This window comes from Perognathus longimembris, chromosome 7, assembly GCF_023159225.1.
Source record: "Perognathus longimembris pacificus isolate PPM17 chromosome 7, ASM2315922v1, whole genome shotgun sequence".
Lineage (NCBI taxonomy): Eukaryota > Metazoa > Chordata > Mammalia > Rodentia > Heteromyidae > Perognathus > Perognathus longimembris.
Genome location: NC_063167.1, coordinates 30,605,476 through 30,611,804, shown reverse-complemented (window position 1 = coordinate 30,611,804; position 6,329 = coordinate 30,605,476).

The window sequence follows — 6,329 nt, the reverse complement described above, 5'->3', positions numbered from 1 at the left end:
GACAGCTTAAAAGAAAGGGCGGGGGGGGGGGGGCACGGGAGGAGGGATTCAGCAAGGACGGGGTTTGGGTTCAAACTGTGGGAATCTCGGTTGCCCTTTGACTGAGAGAGAAGACAGGGAAAAGAGGAAGGGGCTGAGCCGAGGGGCGCACATCTGCGGGGAGGGGCGGGGCGGGCGGCCGAGCCCCGACTCTGCGCCGGCCGCAGGGATGAATGGGAGGGCCGGGGAAAGCCTGGGGCCCAAGACCGAGGGCGGGGCGGGGCAACCCGGACGGGAATGGAATTACCTAGTGCCGGAGTGCGGAAAGCAATCCTGCACCGAAGGAGGTGCCGCGGAGACCCAGGAAGAATCAGTACAAGGCCCCAGTTGGGAGAAGAATCTCCAGGGAGCCTGAAGAGAACCGCCGAGGTGAGTGAGGAGGTCCCGAAGCACGCGTTAACAGCCTCCAGGCCCGGCCAATCGAAACTCCCGCCACGCCGCCACCTCGTCACCCATTGGCTGCGCTCGATGCGCTCGGTGCTCACGCCCCAGGATGAGAGGTGTGGCGAGCCCGAGGGGCGGGGCCAGGCGAGTTGGCTGGCTGAGAGCTCTGACCTCCCATTCCCAACCCGAGCGATTCTCCAGGCTGCTTTACGTGGCACTGGACCTGGGCTGTTGCCACCACGTCTGGGCCCTCTTCTTTAGAGCAAGTAGCACGTTTCTCTGGGATCCAGTTTCTCTGCACCCTCAGGAATTTAGTGAGTTTTTCCTCCCACCCCACCCCCTTTTTTTTTGCCAGTCCTGGGCACTGGTTCTGGGCACTGTCCCTGAGCTTCTTTTGCTCGGATAGCAGCTTTTTCTGTTTATGAAAACTGAGGAATCTGAGGTACTGAGGAATCAAACCTAGGGCTTTGTGCATGCTAGGCAAACACCCAGCCACAAAGCCACATTCCCACCCCTTTTCTTCCCCCTTTTTCTTTTGCTTTCTGCTAGGTGTGAAGTGATACCTCATTGTGATTTTAATTTGCATTTCCCTAATTGCTAACAAAGTCACTCTCGGTGCAGCTTAAGTGAACTGGTTTAATTTCTACCACACACTAATCTCTTTTGTATTTCAAGATAGTATGTCAGTATGTCAAAAATTCTTCCTCAGGTCCAGAGCAGGTGGCTCATGCTTATAATCCTAAACTCAGGAGACCTGAGATCTGAGGATTGCAGTTTGAAGCCAGCCTAGGCAGGCAAATCCGTGAAACTCCTTTCTCCAATTAACCACCTAAAAGCTGGAAGTGGCTAGCCTTGAGCAAAAGAAATAGAAAGAGCTCAAAAAAGCACAGCAGGGCTGGGAATATGGTCTAGTGATAGAGTGCTTGCCTCATACATGAAGCCCTGGGTTTGATTCCTCAGCACCACATATATAGAAAAAGCCAGAAGTGGTGCTGTGGCTCAGGTGGTAGAGTGCTAGCCTTGAGCAAAAAGAAGCCAGCAACAGTGCTCAGGCCCTGAGTTCAAGACCCAGCACTGGCACAATAAAATAAATAAAGTTCCTCTACAGGTACAGGTAGGCTACCTCAAAACCCCAAACCCATTGGATCGGATCTATGTTATAATGTCATCTGCTTAATGACATAGGTTGTGGATCCCTCCTTGGCCAGGGCATTGATAATCACCATAATTATGAAGGTTCCCAAGGAGCCGTAAAAAAAAACGTGAAGAGGTGCCCAAATCTCTGGGAAATCTCCACTGATTCCCAGAAAAGAAAAAAGAAAAACATGGAGAAGAAGAAGAAAAAAAAAAGAAGATTCTTTCCCTTTAATATATAGCCAGATGTGATGGCTCATGCCTATAATTCCAGCTACTCCAGGCAGGATTACAACTTGAAGCCAGCCCAGGCAAAAAGTTAAGAAGACCCCATATCAACAATATAGCTGGGGACTGGGAATGTGGCTTAGTGGTGGAGTACTGGTCTAGCATGCAGGAAGCCCTGGGTTCCATTCCTCAGTGCTACATAACTGATGCTGTGGCTCAAATGGCAGAGCAATATCCCTGAGCAAAATAAGCTCAGGGACAGCACCCAGGCTCTGAGTTCAAGCCCTAGGACTGGCAAAAAAGTAAAAAAAATAATAATATAACTGGATGTGACTGTGTGCACCAATCATCCTGGCTACAGGGAAAACATAGGTAGGAGGATTGTGATCTGAAGCTAGCAAAAATATGAAACCCTATCAGAAAAACACTAAAGAGAAAAAGTCTGCAAGTGTGGCTCAATGTATATAGTGCTTGCCTAGCAAGTGCAAACCTCAGTACTGACAAAAAGTGGAGCACATGAAATGAAGCACTTAGAGATCATCATCAAGGGCTTCTAGGACCTTAACTCACTATTTTGAAAATGAGAAGGGAAGAGATTTAAACATTTTCTTGTTATTCTGGAATGAATTTTATTTCAGGTTTACCAACTAGTCCTAGAGAATGTGAGTTTTTCTGCACAGAGTCAATAAATGAAGATGAAATTACAACAGTAGGAAATCATAGTTTCATAATCGCTAGTGAAATAACCAATTCATAAATCACCAATGGAGGGTAAAACGACGTGGTAAAAAAGTGGGCAGGGAACATTAGAATGCAGACATCAGGCGTTGTCATTTGGGACCAGGAGCCGGGACCTGCCATGGACAGGGGAGGAGAGCACAGGAATACCTGTGCGATATGCAGTAAGTGAAGAGTCTTTATTGCATTAAATCACTGAAGTACGAGAGTGTCTCATTATAGAAGGTAGCTTACTATCAAGAAATACCATTTATACATATGAAAACATGTAAGTGCATAACTGTATAAATATGTACATATATTTATACACATATATACATACATATATCCAAACAATGACATATTCGTTTGTATGCCTATGACAAGGAGAGTACTGAAAGAGATTGGGAGTCAAGAGGAAAAAGAAACAAGAAAGATCTTGTATCAACCGATGAAAATTTTACATGCTCTAAGAAGCATGTTTTCTAAAACATAATTTTAAAGGGAGATAGCCAGGCACAGAAAAGTTAGGAGGAAAGGTGAACAAATGCAATAATGCTATCCAGTATACAGTTCGTGGAAAATGACCTATGTACCTTGTGGACAGGGATGGGAGGGGAAACGGGGGGGAAAGCAAAGGAAGGCAATGACATTGTCAAAAAAAAAAAGGACTCAGCCAGGTGCCAGTGGCTTATGCCTATAATTCTACCTACTCAGGAAACTGAGATCTGATGATCACAGTTTGAAGCCAGCCTTACCAGGAAAATCCATGAGACTCTTTTTTTTTTTTTTTTTTTTTTTGCCAGTCCTGGGCCTTGGACTCAGGGCCTGAGCACTGTCCCTGGTTTCTTTTTGCTCAAGGCTAGCACTCTGCCACTTGAGCCGCAGCGCCACTTCTGGCCATTTTTTGTATATGTGGTGCTGGGGAATCGAACCGAGGGTTTCATGTATACGAAGCAAGTGCTCTTGCCACTAGGCCATATCCCCAGCCAGTCCATGAGACTCTTATCTCCAATTAATCACAGAAAAAGCTGGAAGTAGTGCTGTGGCTCAAGTGGTAGAGTGCTAGCCTTGAGCAAAAGGAGCTCAAGTCCAGAGTTCAAGCCCCAGGAAAGGGGGGAAAATGTACTCATTACTTGACTTATGACTGTACAACACCTTAATAATAATAAAATCATATTTTAAATAAAAAAGAGACAGCCAGTGGCTCACATCTGTAATCCCAGCTACTTGGCCCACTGAGATCTGAGAATTGTAGTTTGAAACCATCCAGGGCAGGAAACTTCATGAGACTCTGATCTCCAATTAATCACCCAAAACAAAAGGGGTGGGGAGAGGCAGAATTGGAGCTGTGCTCAGGTGGTATAGTGCTAGCCTTAAGCAAGACAACTAGTATATCCTTTGCAGAAGAGAACTCAGACTAGTTTGCCAGGAATGACATTATCTTCTGCCTGGAGAACAGAATGGTATTGGCACTGGAGAGGAGACAGTGTTGAGGACTGGGCCAGTGGGAATCCATATGGATCACTATGAATATCACAGGCTTAAAAAAGGCTCCTAAACTCAGGATTGCTCCCAAGATTATGCCAAGGATTGCTATACAGTCCAGGCTGGCCTCAAACTCACAAGCTTCTCACTCCAGTCTCCCAAACTGAGAATACAGGTGTGGGTCCCCATGCCATTTTCCAGTTGGGCCTGAACCTGCCTCCTCCCCCTTGGTACAAGCCCTCTCAATGCAGGGTGAGGGAGGCCAGACAAAGCACAGGAACTCAACAGTGGGCCAGAGTACACCCTCTCCCCCACCCACATCCCTTCCTATGACTGGTAGCTAATAGCCCTCGCCTCCAAAGATGAATCCCCAGAACTACGGATGATTACCTTAAATGGCAATAGTGACTCTGAAAGTAGGACTACATTAGGATCTTGAGGCAGGGAGACTACTCCAGACTACACAACTGGATCCAATGGAATAACAAAAATATAAAACCATCCAGGTGTCCATGGCTCACATTTGTAATCCTAGCTACTCAGGAAGCTGAGATCTGAGGATCACAGTTCAAAACCAGCCAGGGCAGGAAAGTCCATGAGTCTCTTATCTCCAATTAACCACCTGAAAACCAGGAATGGCACTGTGGCTCAAGTGGTAGAGCACTAGTCTTGAACTGAAGAGCTCAGGGACAGTACCCAGGCCCAGAGTTCAAACCCCACAACCAAAAAAAAACCCAGTAGTGGAGCTGTGGCTCAAAGTGGTAGTGTTCATCTTGAGCAAAAGAGCTCAGGGACAGTGCCCAGACTCTGAGTTCAGCTCCACCCCCGCCCCCACCCTACCCCCCCCAAAAATAATGTATATATACACAAGGCAGGGATGCAGGTGTGGCTCAGGTTGTACAGCACCTACCTGCTAAGAACAAGGACCTGAGTTCAAACCTCAGTACTATCCAAAAAAAAAAAATCACAATATAGTCCTTATAAGAATGGGGATAGTAGAATTAGGGGGAGGAGTATACAGACAAAAGTAGAAATTGGGCAGAAAAGACATATGACCAAATTTAAAGATGAAAGGAACCAAGAGCCAAGAAATACAGGCGGCCTTTAGATGCTGGAGGAAAGGCAAGGAAGCAGACTCTCCCCTACAGCCTTCAGAAGGAATGAAAGCCTACAAGCATGTTGACTTTAGCACTGAGCAGCTGCTTCCAGACTTCTGACCTCAAGAACTGTAAGATAACTGGGTTTTGTTGTTTGTCTTTGGTTTGAGGTACTAGGGTTTGAATACAGGACCTCATGCCTCTAGCCCTTATTTAGCTATTTTGAGATGGAGTCTCACTTTTTGCCTGAGCTTGTGTGGACAATAGACTAATGTCTATTTTACTTTCCATTGTAGTTAGGATGACAAGTGTGCTCGCCCACCTAGCTTCTTCTGTTGCAATGGAATCTCCAGAACATTTTTTTTTTTTTTTTTTTTTTTTTTTTTTTTTTTGGCCAGTCCTGGGGCTTGGACTCTGGGCCTGAGCACTGTCCCTGGCTTCTTTTCGCTCAAGGCTAGCACTCTGCCACTTGAGCCACAGCGCCACTTCTGGCCATTTTCTGTATATGTGGTGCTGGGGAATCGAACCCAGGGCCTCATGTATATGAGGCAGGCACTCTTGCCACTAGGCCATATCCCCAGCCCCAGAACATTTTTTTTAATGGCTTAGACTAGCCTGGAAATGACCCTCCCAAACTCAACCTCCCATGTAGCTGGAATCACAGGTACATGGCTCCACACCCAATTACTGAGAAGGGGTCTTGAGTATATTGCCCAGGATAGCCTTGAACTACCTACCTCCCTAGCTCAGCATTGAGTAGCTAGTATTACAGCAGCTGGCTTTTTGGGTGTTTTGTTGTTGTTGTTGTTTGCCAGTCCTGAGCACTGTCGCTGGCTTCTTTTTGCTCAGAGCTAGCACTGTGCCACATGAGCCACAGTGCAACTTCTGGCATTTTCAGTTTAATGTGGTGCTGAGGAATCGAACCCAGGAATTCATGCATGCTAGGCAAACACTCTACTGCTAGGCCATATTCCCAGCGCCTGGCTTTTTTTTTTTTTTAACCTTTATTTTGATTCTAGGTTGGTCTCACTAAATTGCCCAGGCTGGTCTTGAATTTGAAATCCTCCCTCTTCAATTTCCCAAGTACCCCAAAACAGTCATAGCTCACATTACAGACTTGTATCAATCAATCCTCAGGCTTTTTTTTTTTTTTTTGAGACAACTTTTTTTTTGAGACAAAGTCTTCTTATGCAGCCCAAGCTGATCTTGAACTCTTGTATAAGTCCAGGCTGTGATTACAGG